This window comes from Hibiscus syriacus, unplaced genomic scaffold (assembly GCF_006381635.1).
Source record: "Hibiscus syriacus cultivar Baekdansim isolate YM2019G1 unplaced genomic scaffold, ASM638163v2 tig00110988_pilon, whole genome shotgun sequence".
Lineage (NCBI taxonomy): Eukaryota > Viridiplantae > Streptophyta > Magnoliopsida > Malvales > Malvaceae > Hibiscus > Hibiscus syriacus.
In genome coordinates this window covers 330,266-350,191 of record NW_024062942.1, presented here as the reverse complement: position 1 = coordinate 350,191, position 19,926 = coordinate 330,266, and the positions used below count along the sequence as shown (strand labels likewise).

Below are 19,926 nucleotides of genomic sequence, written 5' to 3'. Positions count from 1 at the left end.
TTAATCCTTAAGTGAGCTGCGTGAAATGGATGTACGGGTGCAAAAGTTGATTCATTGATTCAATAATTGATGAGGAAATAAGAATTATTATTATTTTTTGATTGTTTAATTGATTTGTAAAAAATAATTTGTAAATGTTGATTTGTTTAATTGGTGTGTACATAATTCTTATTTGTGCTTGTTTAATTGATTGAAATGTAATTGTTGATTTGTTGATTTTCAATCTGCATTATGTTGAAGGCAAAACAGACTATCGCAACACGAAACTGACTATCGCAACACGAAACTGACTATCGCAACGAGAAAATCGCAATGCGAAATGAAAATCGCAATGCGAAATGAAAATCGCAACGAGAAAATCGCAATGCGATTTTCATTTCGCATTGCGATTTTCTAGTTGCGATAGCCATTTTCGCGTTGCGATTTTTCATTTCGAATTGCGATAGCCATTTTGCGTTGCGATAGTCAAATGAATGTCTAATAAGTGATAACAACTGAACAGATCATAGCAATGTTCAAACTCAAGTTACTAATACATGCCTAACTGAAAATGTTAAAAGTGCACACATAAAATACACATAATGCAACGTTTGCATTTAAAAATCACCTAAGTTAACAGTCCCAAAAGGTGAAGCCGGTTGTGATTGGGATTTTGAAGATGATTTCGATTTTCAGAATCTCGTTGCGAAAAATCTCGTTGCGAGTATTATCTCGTTGCGATAGTCAGTATCGCATTGCGATTTTCCAAATTCGCATTGCGATTTACTTATTCGCATTGCGAATTAGGAAAATCGTAACGCGATACTTACTTTCGCAACGAGATAATACAGAATCGCAATGCGATTTTCAAAGTTCGCAATAGGTTTTAGTTTCGCAACACAAATTTTTTGTGTGTATATATCTACGCAGAAGCAACAACTCATAACCTAAATCCCTAAATCACAACTCATTCCATCTCCATCTATCACTCTCTCCGGCGACATCCGTTCCTATATCCGTTCCTACATCCGGCAACATGTCTTAGTTTCGCAGCTCGTTTGTTTAGTAAATTAATTTACAACCATGAAATCATCTAATGTTGATCATGTTTGGATAGATTTGTGTTTTGGAGGGTCATGGGAGAATGTTCATGGTGTTTTACAATATATGCCTTTACCCATGAATCTTCAACTAAAACTATCATTAAAAAAGTTAACTTATGAAACTCTAATGTTACGTGTTTCAAAGAAATTGAATTTAGAGCCCCTAAGTGGATTTAGGCTATATTATCAGAGGAATGGTAAAGTTTATTTGTTAACCGACAAAGAAGATGTTGAACGATTCATTGCTTACATTAGTGTTTCAAGTGATGTTACATTGTATGTTGTTGAACCTAGAAGTAGTATTGTTGGGTCAGTAGCGGGTAGTAATCAACTAAGTTTTTTCTCAAAACCCACAACCTTTCTAATCCAAATCCCAATCAACTTTCAGCACCAAATTCCGGTTTTCGTATTGACCAATTAGACGATGATGAGCCAACAGAAAAAATTGTGAGTACTAGTCAGTATTCGAAATTTGATCTTGGTCAATACCCGGACTTTGATATTGGTCAATACTCGGATTTTGATGATGTTTCAGAAGAAGAAACAGACCCTGCGTGTAATGATTTGATATTGGTCAATACCCGAATTTTGATGATGAAACAACCGTTGCCGAGGAAGTTGTTGATGATAATGAGGAGGAAGTAGAGGCTGTGAATGAACATGTTGAACATCCATTCTGTAATTCATAATCCTGAGAAGAAAAAGAAGAAGAAAAAGAAGAAGAAAAAGTCCCCGAAGAAAAGAAAATGCCACGGGAGTATAATTGGAATATGCCAGAATTACTTCAGATACCGGAAGAAGAGTTGGTAAAGAAAGCAGTTGATTGTTACACAAAAGTTATTCGTATCAAGAAAGATGATTGTTTTGATACAAATGAAGACTTGAAGATAGCTTTGTATACGAAATGTGTGGAAGATGGCTATCAACTAAAAGTTAACAAATCAAGCAAAGATCGTTTCGAAACAAGGTGTATGATTGACAAAAACTGTACGTGGCGTATGATTGCAAAGAGGATAAAATATTGCAAAATGTTTCAAGTTAGGACTTTTATTGATAAACATACATGTTCAAGAACCCAAGTTTTTCCTCACCATAGACAGGCAAACAAAAAGGTGTTGGGTGGTTTTCTGGCTGAGTTAATGTTTTTGAATGGCAGGGTATATCGGGACATGAAATTATGACTGGCATGATGCTCGGTTCAATATTAGTATCATATTCTCAAGCTTGGAGAGCCAAATGTTATGCCTTGGAATTGTTGAGGGGGTCGCCAGAAGCATCGTTTGCCCAACTGCCGGCTTATTGTCACAATTTAAAGCTGAAAAATCCTGGGTCAGTAACTCATATCAAAACAGATAGAGATGGACGCTTTGAGTTGCTGTTTATCGCCATTGGTGTTGCGGTTAGTAAATCAATATAATTCTGTTGACTCATTTCTGTTAGTTACATGCATTTCACATTTAAATGATTATATTTCTTGTGTATATTATTTTGTAGATTCGTTCGTTTATTACTTGCATGCGCCCAGTTATTATAGTTGACGGAGCACATTTGAAATGTCGATACCTTGGAGTAAACTTATTAGCAGTAGCCATGGATGCTAACAATGGGATATTGCCAATAGCTTACGGGGTTGGCAAATCTGAAACCTCTGATTCATGGACATGGTTTATGGGGCATCTTAGGGATTGCATAGGTCCTATTAGCAATCTGACAAACATATCTGATAGGGCAAACTCAATTGACAACGCTGTTAGAAGGTGTTTCCCAGATGCTTTTCATGGACTTTGTGGTGTTCATTTGTATAGAAATCTAAAATCAAGGTCTGCTGGTATAAAAAAACACAAATGGACATACTGGAAGGCTGTAAAAGCTTATCGGGAAGTGGATTTCAATAAGCATATAAACTGTTTAAGACGTGTTTTGCCTCAGTGTGCTCAAACACTAGAAGATGTCGGGTTTGAAAGATGGTCAAGAGTACATCAACTTGGAGCAAGATATGGTTTCATGACGTCTAATAGTGCAGAATCAATCAACGCTCTAAGTCGTCATTCCCGAAAATTACCCATTACTATATTAATGGAGTTTTTTCGAGCCTCTATTCAACAGTGGTACTACAAGAAAAGAAACCATGCATGTATTATTTCTTTGAATTCGTAACTTATCATATTTTACTAAGTATTATTTATTTAAATTTACAGGAACATTGGAACATCGTGTTACACCATGGACTGAAAAAAAGATAACGAAACGTGTTGTGAAGTCAACGTCATGGAGAGTTGAACCATGTTCAAACACTTTGTTTGAAGTACTGGATAATAACTTAAATGAGCTTGTCGATCTAAATGCAAGGACGTGTAGTTGTATGAAATGGCAAACATCTGGTTATCCGTGTGGCCATGTTATAAAAGTTGCTCTTCATCTAAACCAAGATGATTCAAGCACATACGCTATGGATTGCTACACTACAGAAGTATATCGACAGACTTATGCCGAGATTGTCTACCCTATTCCACATCCTTCTGAGTGGGACATACCAGGTGACTTACAAACAGTTTTTCCACCAGCCATGGACAGAAGGCTACCTGGCCGACCAAAAAGTCACGATCGTATACCGTCTAAGGGTGAAGAGAAGAAGAGATCGACATGTAGTCGGTGCAAGGAAAGTGGTCATACAAGGTTGACATGTAGATCACCAGTGCCATCACAATCATCTTTTCCTCTACCAAAATATGGATCATCATCAAAATCCAAAGCTCATATGGTGTCAAGAAAAAGGCAATCAAAATCGCAATCATCTTTAAAATCCCAATCACAACTGTCTTCACCTTTTGGGACTGTTAACTTAGGTGATTTTTAAATGCAAACGTTGTATTATGTAGATTTTATGTGTGAACTTTTAACATTTTCAGTTAGGCATGTATTAGTAACTTGAGTTTGAAAATTGCTATGATCTGTTCAGTTGTTATCACTTAATAGGCAATCATCTTAATGTCTATCGCAACGCGGAAATTACTATCGCAATGCGAAATGAAAATCGTAACGAGAGAATCGCAATGCGAAATGAAAATCGCAACGCGAATTTCGCAATGCGAAATGAAAATCGCAACGAGGGAATCGCAACGCGAAATGAAAATCGCAACGCGAAATTAAATTCGCGTTGCGATTTTCATTTCGCGTTGCGATTCCCTCGTTGCGATTTTCATTTTGCATTGCGATAGTACTTTTTGCCTTCAACATAATGCAGATTGAAATCAACAAAATCAACCATTACATTTCAATCAATTAAACAAGCACAAATAAGAATTATGTTAACATCAATTAAACAAATCAACTTTTACAAATCACCTTTTACAAATCAATTAAACAATCAAAAAATAAGCAATAATTCTTAGAGAAAATAACACTTCTACTATTGAATCAACTTTTGCAGCCATACATCATTTTCACGCAGCTCACTTCTGAGATTAACCTGCATAAACCAAACATTTGCTCAAACAATACTTTCTACACATCTAAAACCTACAAACAGCAAATTATTGAATTCTAGGTACTTAACCAAACATTTTCAAACCACAAGCCTATAAACATACCAATTGTTTATGGACATTTTTATAACGCGGATGCATGTAGGCAGCGTCTCGTATATATCGATCTAGCCATATAATGTCGAAACCACAAGCCTACTGCAACTCTATCTATATCGGTGAGAGGTAGATACTTTATACTTCCTGTGATCAAACGGTCCAACACCAAGCATACGAGAGGACCACAATCCCCTCTGGGTCCTTTCGTTTGTTGTGGTGCGGTCGTCTCTGCTAACTGTAATATTGAGCTTCTTTGGCTTATTGTTTCCAGAACGAGTCCAATAATTTATCGCATCCAAGAATTTAGCCAAATAAGAGCTCCATCCCTTAATAATATCTCTTAAATCAGCCAATGATATGTAATTTATCATGCTGTCATATACTATTGCCTTAAGGGATGAGATCTGAAGCTCGACGAGAAGCCAATGGTTACGTTCCAAAACAGGGTTAAACACCTGCAATCATAAGTAATAATTCATTCATTTGCGCACTTATTTATGAATACCTTTAAACTCAATCTAAAATAAACACTAACCTTATCGACCTCCCACCATGCAGGATAAAGTTTAGCTTGTCCATTGCCCAACGCAAATGATTCATCTCGTTGATTCTTCAAGTGAACGGCGTTAAAAGACGTCGGCATAATTGTATATCGTGTATTTCTTTTATTTTCCTTAAGTTTCCTAATTATTAGAAGACGTGACACCCACGCATCGATATGCTGTTTTACAAAAAAAGACATATATTAGTAACTTACATAAATTTTAAAAAAATTATCAAATTAAAATATAAGAAAAATATAAGACTTACCCCTCCATCGAAATAGCCATTGTCTTCGACCCCTAATAATACGCCCCACCAAGACCGATCAAGCAACAAATAGATATCATCGTTGAGCTTGCATATGTTAGTGAAATACCCCTGGCTTCGCTCATGTAGATAAAAATCAACTGCGGTCTTAGCCCAAAGGGTGTTATCCAGAATTGTGTCCGGTAGTTGTTTCCTCTCCACTTCAGATACCGGTATGGTACTGGCTGGTAACTCATACGAGAGCCAACTTGAATCCATCATGTTCGGCACGTCAGAGGGTTTCTCAAGAATCCTACATATGACGCCATGTGAATCGGGCTCTTGAATGGTGGGAGGGACCTCTTCAACGATGACAGTGGCCTCTTGAACGGTGGGAGGAGACTCTCGAGGAATGATAGGGGCCTCTTCAACGATAGGAGTGGACTCTTGAGGGATGACAGGCGAGTCAGGCTTCTTCTTACGGTGTCTTTGCACTATTGGGGTATACGGAGACTTAATAGCACGTGCACGCCGTCTGATGCGTGAACTCTGTCGTGCAAGAAAAACCCGACTAAAGCATCCACCTTATCGGTCCGCTAAATAATTAAATACAAATATCAGTAAATAAACAGACATGATATTTAAACAGTGAAAACAAAGACAAATATATTTCAAAATTTCAACCAAAAGACAAAACAAAGACAAATACTAACTTCACAGTGTTAAAGAATACACAGTTTAGCAGAATTGGCAGCAACCGAATACATTTACTAAGCAATCTAAGTGAAATGGTTAATTTAAGTGAAATTACGAGTAAATTTATCATCAAGTTAAATATGGAAAATCTTAAACTTACCTCGTTGTGTAGAGTATGAACCTCATTCTACAACGATACTACCATCTCACGTAGAGCAGCAACCTCACCACGTAAAGTAGACACCTCCACACGCCATGCACCATCGTTATCGCGTAGAGTACCGATCTCCTCACGCAAGGCATTGACCTCATCACGTAACTCCCTTGACTCATCCCGTGGAGGTGGAGAACAGGGAGATAGAAGTCGTGGCATCTTTGCCGGTCGCCTATCATGAGGTGATGGTGGAGAAGAGGCTCAATGATGTGACGGGATAGGTGATGGCTCTCATTGTAGAGGTGTATAGTCGGGTCGATCAGGTGATGGCTCTGGGGTGAGGTGATGGCTCTCGAAGTGGAGGAAGTGGAGGCTGCTCATCATTCGTGCCATCAAGAAAACGCTGACTAGCTTGCCACCAATCAGTGGCAAGCTCAGCCTCCGTGGGTGTCAGTCTCATTAATAGAATGTTGGCCTCCTAAAAATATAAAAACTCAAACAAAGTTAAACGTCTACTATTAATAACTTGTTTATATATGATAGTATTTGTGTTAACTTACATTATTTATTGTCGCATATGGTATTAAGTCTTCCCAATCCAACAGACGTTTCCTCTTCCAGGAAATAGCCCTGGGAATATCATTTGAAGTTTTTATTGCATATGTCTTCATGGCGGGAAAGGCCTCGAATATCCAAATCTACAAACAATATAATAACAAACATTAGTAATTGTTAAATAATTAATTATAATTTTGAAAACATTATATAGAAATTCTTACCTTAAAGGCCCAAACAAAGTCTGACAAAGTGTATTTCGACCCATCGCCCCGCAAACTTTTGCGGTCATCAAAGGCAGACGATAAACTTAGTCCAGGTAGCTTTCCATATATACGAACCCCACGGAAATAAATTCCATGCATTTAGGTCCTCTACCAATAATATTAGCTCCTGAGGAATAGGTTGTCTGGCCTCTCTGCCTAAAAAGCCGGCATACAAAAGTAGTAGAAGGCATACTCGGACAACATCGATGTTATTCATCCGAGTAAAATCATCTTTCTTATTAAACAATTTCTTCATGTCGTCAACGTGTAAGTTCGGCTTCTCTATTGACTCATCAGGAAAAACCCTGGATAACCATGATGGGCGGGTGATATGACGAGTGTATCGGCCTACATCATCGTGTCCGAATCGTAGACCAGTGATTAAGCAGAACTCCTTCCGCCCAAAACAAGTATACGCCGGTAGAAAATGAAACCATATCTCTTCCTCACCACGTTGTATACTGTCGGGTAGATCGCTAGTCATGGTCTGAAGCCACAAATGGATCAAATTAGCATCTCCACCCGGATGCTGTACTCTCAGCCATGGCCCGAAGCAGGTTTCCTCAAACAATTTTCTTTGTGCAGGTGAAAGCTTCGAAGCAATTGTAGTGGCTAGGCTAACTTTATTCCTTAATGTCAATGAAGCCGAAAAAAATTTCTACAAAAACAATAAACATACCAAGTTAGATATACCAAAAACTACACTGTCAAGATATACAAAAAACAATAAACATAAATAGTAGTTTATTCTTGAAACTAAAATTTGCAACACTGTTTTGTCTTTTGGTTGAAATGAAAATCGCAACGAGATAATGAGAATCGCAACGCGGAAATGACTATCGCAACGCGAAATGAAAATCGCAACGCGAAATGAAAATCGCAATGCGATTTTGGTTTCGCGTTGCGATTTTTATTTCGCGTTGCGATTCTCTCGTTGCGATAGTTATTTCCGCGTTGCGATTTTCATTCTCGAAACTATTCTTCTTCTGCATTACTTCAACCAAAAGACAAAACAAAGACAAATACTAACTTCACAGGCTAAACAGTTTAGCAGTATTGGCAGCAATCGAATGAATTTAATAAGAAATCTAAGTGAAATGGTTAATCTATTATTGAAATTACCAGTAAACTTATCATCAATCTTAATATGAAAAACCTAAAATAATGCAAAAATTTCAAAATAAAAATAAAACAAAACTAACCCTCGGAGTTTGATTTTCCATTTCTGAATGATTGTGAGGGATTTTTGACTGTGAATGGTTGTGAGGGATTTCGCCGGCGATGGGGACGGAAATCTTCAGAGATGGGGACGGATTTCGCCGTAGAGAGTGAGAGATGGAGATGGGACTGAGTGTTGTGATTTTAGGTTTGAGGTTATGAGTTGCGATTACTGTGGACGGTTTAGTTTCCGATTTATTATGAAAAAATTCGTGTTTGGAATTTGAAAAAAAATACGCGTTAATACGATGGCGCTATGTAAATCGCGCGATAGTAAGATTCAATTCGCATTGCGATTTTCCTAATTATGAAAATCGCAACGCGAATACGTAAATCGCAATGCGAATTAGGAAAATTGCATTGCGATAGTCAGTATCGCATTGCGATTTTCCAAATTCGCATTGCGATTTACTTATTCGCATTGCGAATTGGGAAAATCGTAACGCGAAATTGGAAAATCGCATTGCGATAGTCATAATCGCGTTGCGAATTTGGAAATTGATTTGCGATAATGGAGATCGCGTTGCGAATTAGCGATCGCATTGCGATTTTATTGGTCATTTTGACAAATCCGAAAAAAATTAATTAAAATCGTATATTATATGAGATTTTTGATCACTGAAGTTATTTTCTCATATTATAACTTGTTCATTTTTTTTAAAGGACGCAATATTTTTTTTTTAAATAAACCGCCTGATATTATTAAAAACTTAAAAAGATGCGTATGTTCGAAAAAAACAAAAAGCTGATATTTATACTTGAAAACAAAAGGAAACTTCTTCCGTCCGGCCGTTTTGTCTCCTCACCGCTGTATACTCGTTCGTCTGATGCTCCGTTGTGATAAGGTTCCATGAACCATAGATCCTCGTCGCCGTTGTTTCATCCTGGGTCTAAGGTGGGTCGATACACCTCCTGTCTTCAGATACCTGATGCGTCGCTTTCTCTGGGGTTTCCTCCACCCAATATTGTTCTTCTCCTATTGCCACTGTCTTGGTCATTTGATGGGTTGTTCTATTTCCTTCACGAGGGGTAAAACGGAATGCACAATACTAGAAAGCTCTGGATCTATGTTTCACTTCCAAGATAAGTGCGCTAATCTCTTAGTTGTCCGGGTTTGGTGTGTTGAGCTTCTCCGTCACCGCTCGAAAATCACCCTCCAAAATTACTCGATTGAAGCCCAGGTCTGACGCAAATTGCAGTGTATGAATCGCCGCGAACACCGTAGGAATTCTAGAGGTAACCCTGCTGCATGCACCCATCTCTAGCCCTAAATGATTTCTGATAATCAGCGATTCAAATCGCGGTCGCGTTTTTAATTATTTCGAGGTTACCGTAGTTGTGGCCATCGCAGGTGCTATCGGACGCTATTGCGGGTGTAACGAGGAGCTCGGAAGGCGGTAAAACCACTATGTCACGGACAAATCACGGTCGCGGAACGTTTTTTTTAACCCTGCTAATAATAACTCTCGTTTGGCATCTCTTCTCTGTTTGTTTGAAGCTTGCATCATAGCTTACTTTCACCATATATGAAGGGGGGACCATCTAACTTCACCCCGATAGTGGTGGCCCATGGTTATTCCGTTTACCCTTTCAAGCGCTTGAGTTTTACTTCGGATCAGGGTAACTACTTCATCACTTTGCATGAACTTTCCTTCATGAATTCGAATGTTCGAGCATACCACAGTGTCCAAATACCCACTATAACTTCTGTATGTTTTTTGCTTTGAGGTGTTTTTAAAAACCCAGCTCAACCACTCCTTGAAATTCCATCAGCCACTCCGAGGAGGCCACAGGTATTGTAAACTATGCCATATTGCTTTAGCAAGTAAAAAATCTCTCAAAATGTGAATGCTTGATTCAGTCTCATCCTGGCATAATGGGCAATGCGGGTTATTGGTAATCCTGCGGTTGAATAGCACCCGTCTTTTGGTCCATAGTCGTGATAATGTTTCCATGCATTTATAATGATTTTCCTTTAACAGTTGCATATCCAAAGCTTCTGTAACGCAGATAAATTAATATCTAAATTACTGACATCTTCAATTAATAATTTGTAGCCACTTCGAACAGCGTATTCACCAGTATGTTCACAACTCCATACTTGCACATCGTGTTGATCAAACGTTGATATTGGAATCATTTTGATGTCTGTTGCCTCCTCAACATTGAAAATATGTCAATTACATCTGCACGTCATTTTCTTGTATTCGGGTTGATTAAATCAACCACTCGATCAAATTCATCGTTCCTTGTTGAACTAATCTTCCTTGGTGTCCTTCCTAGTAGCCAATAATCACTCCAAATGGAGACGTTAAGGCCATTTCCCACTTTCCATCTACTTCCTTTCTCTAAAAGCCCTCTAGAACTCCATATGCTCTTCCATATATAGGATGGTTGCGAGCCCAAGGTCGCATTGAGGAAATTTGTAGAGTGGAAATACTTGGCCGTAACATGCGGCTAACTAAGGAATTGGGATTGCTTTGAATCCTCCAGACCTGTTTTGTGAGGAGTACAATGTTAAAATTCGTAAAATTTCGAAATCTCATTCCCCCGTTTTCTTTTAGCATACTTATCTCAGGTACACCAATGCATCCCCTTCTTTTTCTTCGATTTATACCACCAAAACCTCTTCATTATACTCTCTAATTCTACACATTACGTTTTTAGCAAAAGAAAACAATTCATCGCATAAAGCGGTAGAGCTTGCAACACTGATTTAATAAAAACTTCCTTCTTCCTTTGTGATAGCGACAGGGTACTACATGATTTAATTCTAGACTAGAATTTGTCCTTTAAAGAGATAAAGGTTTGCTCTTTACTCCGTCCGACAAATGCTGGAATACTCAAATACCATTCGAAATTTGCAACACTACTTCCATTATCCTGTGAACATCTTCCATATTCGAATCACACATATTAGAATTAAAAAATAAGCCTGATTATTAATAACATGACCCGAATTCTTGCCATATACCCGTACAATATCCTTTAGTAGTTATCCCGCCACCTTGCTATTGCTTCCTCAAATATTAGACAATCATTCGCAAACAAAAGATGTGTGACATGGAACATACTTGTTTATTCAGACCCCCTTCAATGAATCTATTTCTACAGCTCGTTTTAGGAGAAATGAGTCATTCGTTGCATATCTAGAATAAGTACGGACTGAGAGATCACCTTGTCTCCAACCACGTTGAGGATGAAACTGTTCGCCCACTCAACCATTTATTACCACCACATATGACACCGTATAGACACATCAATTAATTAGGTTTATCCAATGGGGAGAAAAACCTATTTTTTCCATCATCCGTGAAACAAACTTCCACTTCACCCTATCATAAGCTTTGCTCATATCAAGATTCAATGCAAAATAACTTGTTCTTCCTGTTCTTTTCTTCTAGAAAGAGTGAAGAATTTCATAGGTCGTAACTTTGTTGTCAGTGATCAATCTCTCTGGTACAAACATACTCTGAGCTTCGTCTATACAAATGTGTAGATACTTCTGCATACGATGAACAAGCATCGTGGAGACAATCTTGTAAATTGCATTACACAAACTGATTGGTTTAAATTGTGTCATTCGAGTTGGGCTTTTCACCTTTCAGATAAAAACAATGTGTGTTTGGTTGATCACTGCCATGTCTTTGCTGTCATTTATCAGATCCACACAAAACTTTGCGACTTTGGGCACCACAACATACCATGACCTTTGGTAAAATACTGCACCCAATCCATATTCTCCTGATGCTTTTAGAAGGCTCATCGCCTTTACTGCTTTGGTAACATTGTAATACGTGAAGGGTTTTTGAAGGTTGTTTATTTTCACAGTGATCCTATTTTCAACTTCCACAAAATAGTGCCTCATCAAAATATGTTTAGTTTTATTCGAACAGCTACACAGAGTATTCTTTAGCAATATTTGGATAAGCATCTCATCCTCCTATTTCTCGCCATCTTCATCCATCATTGTCCTGATCTGATTTTTTCTCTTTCTTTGGGACACAAATCTATGAAAAAAACTTGTATTGTAATCCCCATGTTTCAACCAGTTCACCCTTGCCCTCTGCTCCCAATACAACTTTATCATATTAGCTTCCATATTTAGTTGCAGTTTCACCTCTGTAGTGTCTCCTAAAGACGCATTTGTGGGGTCTAGCTCCATCAATTCATCTAGTCGCCTTCGTAAGTCCTTCTCCATTATACCTCTCTCATGCCTGATTTTTCGAAACCAGTTCTCCAGACCTTCCTTCATGCGCTCTAATATTTTTGAAACTGATACTGTAGTCGTTGTCCAAATCTTCTCAACCTCCGCCTCATATGAATCCTCATTAGCCAAGTTGCTTCAAATTTAAAGTGTCAATGTCTACCTTCTAATTTCTCTCCCACCGAATCTAGTAATAACGAACAATGATCTGATAAGAGTGTTATAAGTGAGATAATTTGTGGTGTGGAAATAAATTCCGCCAACTTGAACTCGCCACTCCTCTGTCCAATCTCTTGGGGATATTATTTTATTCTCTTCGACATCTTATTAAAATCTTTAATGACTATCCAAGGGAGATTCGAATCATCCGCCAGCTGACTTAACAAGTCCCAAGATTGTCGTCTTCTATTTTCCTCTGTTGCACCATAAAAGCTTGTGCACCTCTAGTTAATATTCTCCTCCTTGTTTGTAATAATCACATCGATATGTGATATCAAACAGGAACACGGAATAAAGATCATATGGACCCCTCCAAGCCATGAATAGCCCGCCACTACTCCCCCTAGCATCCACTTCAATCCAATCCCACTAGAAAAACCCAACGATCGCCTTAATCTCTCCATTCGTGTCTTCTATAGTTTTGTTTCTAAGAAAAAAACTACAGATGAGTTAATGTCTCGCAACATGTGTTAGAGACGATTAACCGTACGGGGCTGACCTAAGCTCCGAACATTCTAACTTAAGAGTTTCATTGCGTCTGGCTGACCTGAATTTGCAGACCTACCGATCTCAAGCTGTTTGCATTCTCGGAATCAAGTTTTGTCGAACTTGAAACTGTTGAATGTGAATGCCTCTGTCCTTCAATCCCTCATCTTTCTCCAATGGTTCTTCTTCCTCCACTCTCGTCATGTCCATATCTAAACTATTTCCATCACTCGATTTATTTTCTTTTTCAATCGAGAGCTTTTTCAGTATAGGATTTACCCATTCCATTACACCCCTTGCCTCCTTATTACCTCTATTCATCTCCTGAGACGTGGGAGCCTTGCCTACTTCTTACATTTGACAATGTTCGCTGCCCCCATATCTGATGTTGTTATGATCTCAATTTGAATTCACGGACTGATTTGAAAAGCTCTGGATCTTGGTGGAGCTTTTAACAAGGCATCCTATTAAGGAACGAGCATAGACTTATCCTTCACCAATCTAATTAGACAAAAACCCTCTCCATGCCTTAATTTTCCACACAGATGGCAAAACAATCGTAGTTTTTCATACTAAAAAGAAACATAGATGGATTACCATTTGGCAGCGCTAGTTTTTTCTTCCTTTTGAGAGGATAACGCACATCAATTCTCACCCTTGTCCTCGTGCTTCCTTTGTAACCCATATATTCTGCTTTTGTGTCGTACAATAGGAATTTGCCAACGAAATTTCCTAGTTGTCTCGCTATAGGTTCTGAAATATTACATGTTGGCAAATCATTAAATTGAACCCAAAAATCAACTGTGTGAAGGGGTGCTATTTTTGGGTCTTCTCTTTGTTATAACTTGTGGAAAACCAAAAATATGTGAATTAAAGTACCATGGGCCATTGCTTTCAATTCTTTCAACATCTCCGTCATGGTATAGACAAAAAAAAAAGCACCTTCCTTCTCCCAACTCGGTAAAAGAAATCCCGCTAATTGGTCTCTATACATTCGCCATCGTTGTTTGCATCGCTTGAAAAAATATCAAACTAGATGTAAGAAACATCTCTACAAGGTAATTTTGGAAAGTAAGCCTCCCACGTCGTCCTGTTGATCTAACAATATGGCTTCCTCCTTTTCATCCTCGATATTAAGCTCTTCCAACGTACGCTCCAATGTCGCCATTGATGAACAACATTGATAGTTTGTTGTTAGAAAACGATTTGATCTATCTGGAGTTTCAAGACAAAAAACCTTAATATAGCCAAACGATCGAGAGTAAAAGGTAAAACCCTGAAAATCTAATGATGATATGACGCAATAAACTTTGAAATTAAGGGCCAGTTTGGTAGGTTTTTAAAAAGTAATTTTTAAAAGTACGGTAAAAAAGAATTTTTAAAAGTGAAGTTGAAGTGCAGTTTAAAATTTAGTTGTTTGAAATTATTATTAAAAAGTGAGTTTAAAAAAATAAAATGTACATTACAAACATTATGTTGTAAATTAAAAATATAAAACTTAAATTATATTTACACTTATTAATACTATGATATATAAAATATATCATTTAATAAACTATAATAAAATATAGCAAATATTTTAAGATATCTCATTAATAAAATATATTTTATAACCCACTATTAATAATTCAATATATATAAAATTATAAACCATGAATTATATTTAATTTTAAATAATAAAAATAAATTATTAAGTTATAAATTATTTTTAAGGATGTTATATTAAATTTTATTAAAATAAAATGTAAATACATAATTGAGTGTATCACATACATTAATAAGGGTAAAATTATAATTTGTTCTCAAATACAAAGTTGAAAATGAAAAAATTACAAATTTTAACTTTTGTGGTTGGTTTGGAACCACCGTTTTTACCGTAATTTTTTTTTTATTTTTTATATGTTTCATATTGATTTTGTTGTCAAAATAAATTTTAACTAAAAATACATTTGAAAATTACAAATTTGTTCCCAAATAAATTTAATGGAATTAATATAAATATAAGATAAGGTTGAGGCGAGGAATTAAAAGTTGAGGCGACATTTTCTTAACGAACTTTTACTGTATTTTATATCATTAAAGTTCGTAAAATTTAATGGTAAGTTTATGCAGTAAATTTTAATAAAATATTTTATTTTCACTCAATTTTTCTCAATTATGCGGGCAATTAATATTGTATTTTATTATGATAATAATAAAGTAAAAATAAAATATTTTATAAAAGTTTACTGTATAAACTTACCATTAAATTTTACAAAATTTTAAAATTGTATTGACTTTTTAATTTGTATATGATTTTTTAATAAGTCCCATGGAAGCATCTCTCCCTTTTTTTTCCTTTTAATAAAAAACAAATTATAACAAATGGAATTTAATGATGTCATTATTTAATTAGTCAATATCATATCAATAATTTAACGGGATTGTGAAGATTCAAATTAATATAAGTATGAATCGAAAAGTTAAATTAATAACACTTACAATTCAAATAAATATTCATTTGAAACAAAAAATTAAATTTACAAATTAATTCGAACCAAAAATTAAATTAATATTTAACTTGAATTAATGGTTTTTTTATTAGTTTAGGTGATTATAAGGTAGTATATGAGGGCATTTCATAATTCGGAGGTCTTCTACGGAAGCTGCTCTCAACCTGGTGTTAGGGGCAATCTACTATCTTACCTCCCCTTACCCCATTACATATGAGAATAAGGGACAACCAACCATATGCTCGAGAGACTCAACTATCTGACAATATATATTCAAACATCTTTATATATATTATGTTCGAACCCAAAATCTGCAGAGATAATAATTATATTCAATTATTGAGATCAATTAATTAATGGATAAAAAAATAAATATCAAATTGAGAAATAGAAATATAGAGCGCCTCAATTTATTTCATTTATAGAGTGAAAGTAAAACAAATTTTTAACCAATTCAACGACCTTCAGATTGATTATATCTAAGAAATTCATTAATTCTGTTAACAACAAAATGATGACTCTATTTTTAATATTCATCATGCTTTTTTCAACTTGATTTCTTCAATATCCATCACATATGATTGTCGTCGAAATCTTTTAAATTGTTGAACAGTCAAAGATTTTGTCAATATATATGTAATTTAACACTGAACAGGTAATAATTTACTTACAATATCTGAGATAAGTTTTTTTACGCAGATTAAGATTTACATGTTTGGTCTTAATATGTAATATTGGGTTTCTTGCGAGTGTCCCCGTACTTGTGTTGTCACACCAAATAATGGGTGGGTCTTCAACTGTTATCCCCATATATGTCGTCATAACTCTAATCCACATCACTTCTGGTGTAGTATCAGCAAGACTACAATATTCTAATTCAGCAGTTGATCGTGAAACAGACTGTTGTTTCTTCGAACTCCAATATCATAGAAAACACAATATCTTGATATGGATTTTCTGTCATCATCTCTACCACAATCTGCATATGAAAATGTAACTATATTTGACAACATGACTTGTTCAATTGTAAATCATAAACAAAAATTTGTGTTCCTAGGGATGGGCATGGGTCGGGTCGGATTTTTGGTCCACCCGACTCGACCCGAGAACAATGACTCCTCCATCCGAAATCCGACCCGACCCGGATAATATATACCCTCCACCTGACAGAACCATCTCGGCTTTTTGAAATAAAATCCGAATCCTATCCGACCCGACCCGAAATAATAAAAAATATTATTTTTATTCAAGGTAATGAATTATATATATTTGTTAGTTATGTATCTTCATATACCTCATGTGCTACCATAGAACCCGGCTTGGGCATCCATGATCAATAACATAAGGTAAATTATAGAATATGAAAGTGGCTAAAAGTTGTTCTTTTTCTTCTTCAAATTGGTTGCATTGGTCTATTTGATATACAACACTAGACATGTTTGACAAGTTCGATATAGAAAATGCAGATAGTCGGGCCGTTTGGTACTTACTGGCAATAGAACGTAAAGATACATGGTGGTGAATTGCTTGTGAAGAAAGTGGAAAGTGCAACATAGATTTATTGTACTGCGGCAACAGGCATATGCAAGGTTTTCCAGAATGGCGAAGGGTGAGAATCAAAGAACTTGATAGTCAATGTGCTCTTGAAGATGATGATGCACCATTCAATTATGGGATCTACACACGAGCTATAAAATCTGAGATTAATTCATCCAACATTTTTTCCCGAAATTCTGTTTCTGTCTCTGTTGGGTTTTACAGAATCTAAGGTCTAAACTTTCTCTTCGATACACAACACATGTATGCACACATTTTTATTGTCTTATCTATTTTATGTTTGTAGTAAATCATGACCTCTGTTAATAAGCTACCAAGAATACTCGGATTTGGGTTGACTGTTGCACATGGTACATGCTGAACATTAGTATGTCTAATTTTTTAAGTTTTTCCATGTCTTTGGAGGATGCTTGAGCCGGTAATTCAGGCTAATATATGTGGTTGGTTCTTGCAGGATAAAAGAAATTTTCTGCTTGTCTGTCGTCGTTTTTGACGATTGATTTTCGTATAGTTTCTATTAGATTCTTTTATCGCACTCCGGGGTGTTGCATTAAATGATAAAAGTTCATTTCATTTTGTGCAGTACACTTGTTCAGGGCCTTGAAATCAGCACATATTCAGGAGAGGTTCTCTTTTCCATAGCAATAGCAATCTTTGGGCTTATCCTTATGGCACTTTTGATCGGAAACATGCAGGTAAATTGAAACCCTTTGCCACGTGTTAATGCCCAAAATAATTTTTGGTCATTAAAAGGATGTATGTTAACTCTTAAATCCTTTTTATTTCCATTTTCATGCTACCCTAAGTTTCTGGAAGTCATACGCCTGGAAGTGCCTGAACTCCAAAACTGCTGGATACCATTTTCTAAATGATGTTAACATGAACAATCTGAGCTAAACCTTGAGTTCTTTGCTATGACCATTTTAGATGATTTAGATTTAGGTAATGTTGCATGTTACTTCTCTTGCGTGGACCAACAAAATTCTGGCTTTGATTCTGAATTCTGTTTTCTAAGTTATGAGTATGATTCTCAAAACTGCCAGAAATGGCTGGATGTTAACTGCCAAGTGATTATTGCACGTTTAACTTTGGAGGAAGAGGAAAACAAATAAAATAAGAAGTTAGCTAGCCTATACAAAATTGCTGCAGTCCAAAAGTTTCTTGTGATTGCAACAGACCTGTAGACACTAGTTTTTTACCCATTTATATTTATTTATTTATTTTTATTTTATTATTATCATTATTATTAAATAATATTTTTTACATTTCCAGGCTATTTACAACCCAGTGGCCCAACTGGAATCAACCCAATAACCCAAAGGCCCAAACGAGTTGGTCCAGACGCACCAGACCCGAGAAACCCTAACCCTTGTAGGGTTTCCTGATGCTTCTAGAAGACCACGCGGTGCCACCTCTGCTTCCAGCCGTCGCTGTCGACGTTTCCACTGCCAGGTGGTCCAACCAGTTGCTACCGACGTTGCTGCTGCCACGACACCTTTTGGAAGTCTCCAGAAGCACCACACCAACTGCCCATGTTGAAGGCTATGGTGAGTCACCACCATAGTTTGGTGACTCATCAAAAAAGAGCCCTTGTGACCGGTCCGAGGCCATCGCCCGTAGAGGCTATAAAGCCATCACCTTCCATGCAAAATAAAACAGAGAGCAAGAACGGAGGAAGAGACGACGACAACAAGACAGAGACCAACAGCAAGCACAACCAACAACGGCAGCCAACCACAGAGAATAAAAACAATGGAATACCGAAAGAAACTTACCGAGAAAATCAACCGTCATCAAGTTTTTCGAAGGTAAAACGTTTAGATCTAGCGGTTTCAGTGAGTTTTTAGGGGAAAACAAGTTTGGATTTGTGTTTAGGGTAACTGGGGCTTTAATTTGGGGTCGGTTTGTAAATTTCGGCCACCGTGAATGGTGGCCGGTGGTGGCCATCGTCGCCGGAGCACGGTGGCCGATGACATAAATTTAGAGAGAAGGGAGAGAACTCTCATATTGGAGATAGAGAGAAAAAAAAAAAGAAAAATGAGGGATTTGGCCCTTAAGGGGTCGAGTAAAAGGGTTTAAATACCCTTCCCCATACGACGTCGTTTTGGGAGAGGGGTGTGTCTGTAATTTCCCTTTTGGGAAAATCATCTCCGCAGCCACTCAAAATTCGTAAACTTCCATTTTGGTCACTTGTTTCATACTTTTAATTATTTTAATTTTGTTCTCGCATTTTATTTTACTATATTTTAGTCCCTAATTTATATATGTTTAAATATTTAGGGTAAATACCCATTTTAGTCCATCATAATTTTATTAATTCATATTTATATCCCGAATGAATTAATTAGGTTAAATTACACTATTAACCATTATCTTTCATAATATTTCGAATTAGTATCTTTAATTTTAATACTTTATATTTTAATATTATTAATTTTAATTTCTTTTATTTTGATCATTATTTATTTGCAATTTTATTTTGTTTTTATTATTACTTTCTATATGTTTAAATTATTACTTTAATTATTATTATTTTCATCTTAGTCATATAAATATATATTTAATTAAATAATAATATTTATTTATTTTTAATATTAAATAAAAGGACAGTTTTAAAGCAA

The 19,926-nt window shown here is 36.3% G+C and overlaps 1 pseudogene; it reads left to right on the top strand.

The window, feature by feature from the left end:
- Positions 1-9,101: 9,101 nt before the first annotated feature.
- Positions 9,102-19,926, top strand: part of LOC120148937 — a 39,265-nt pseudogene continuing 28,440 nt past the window's right edge.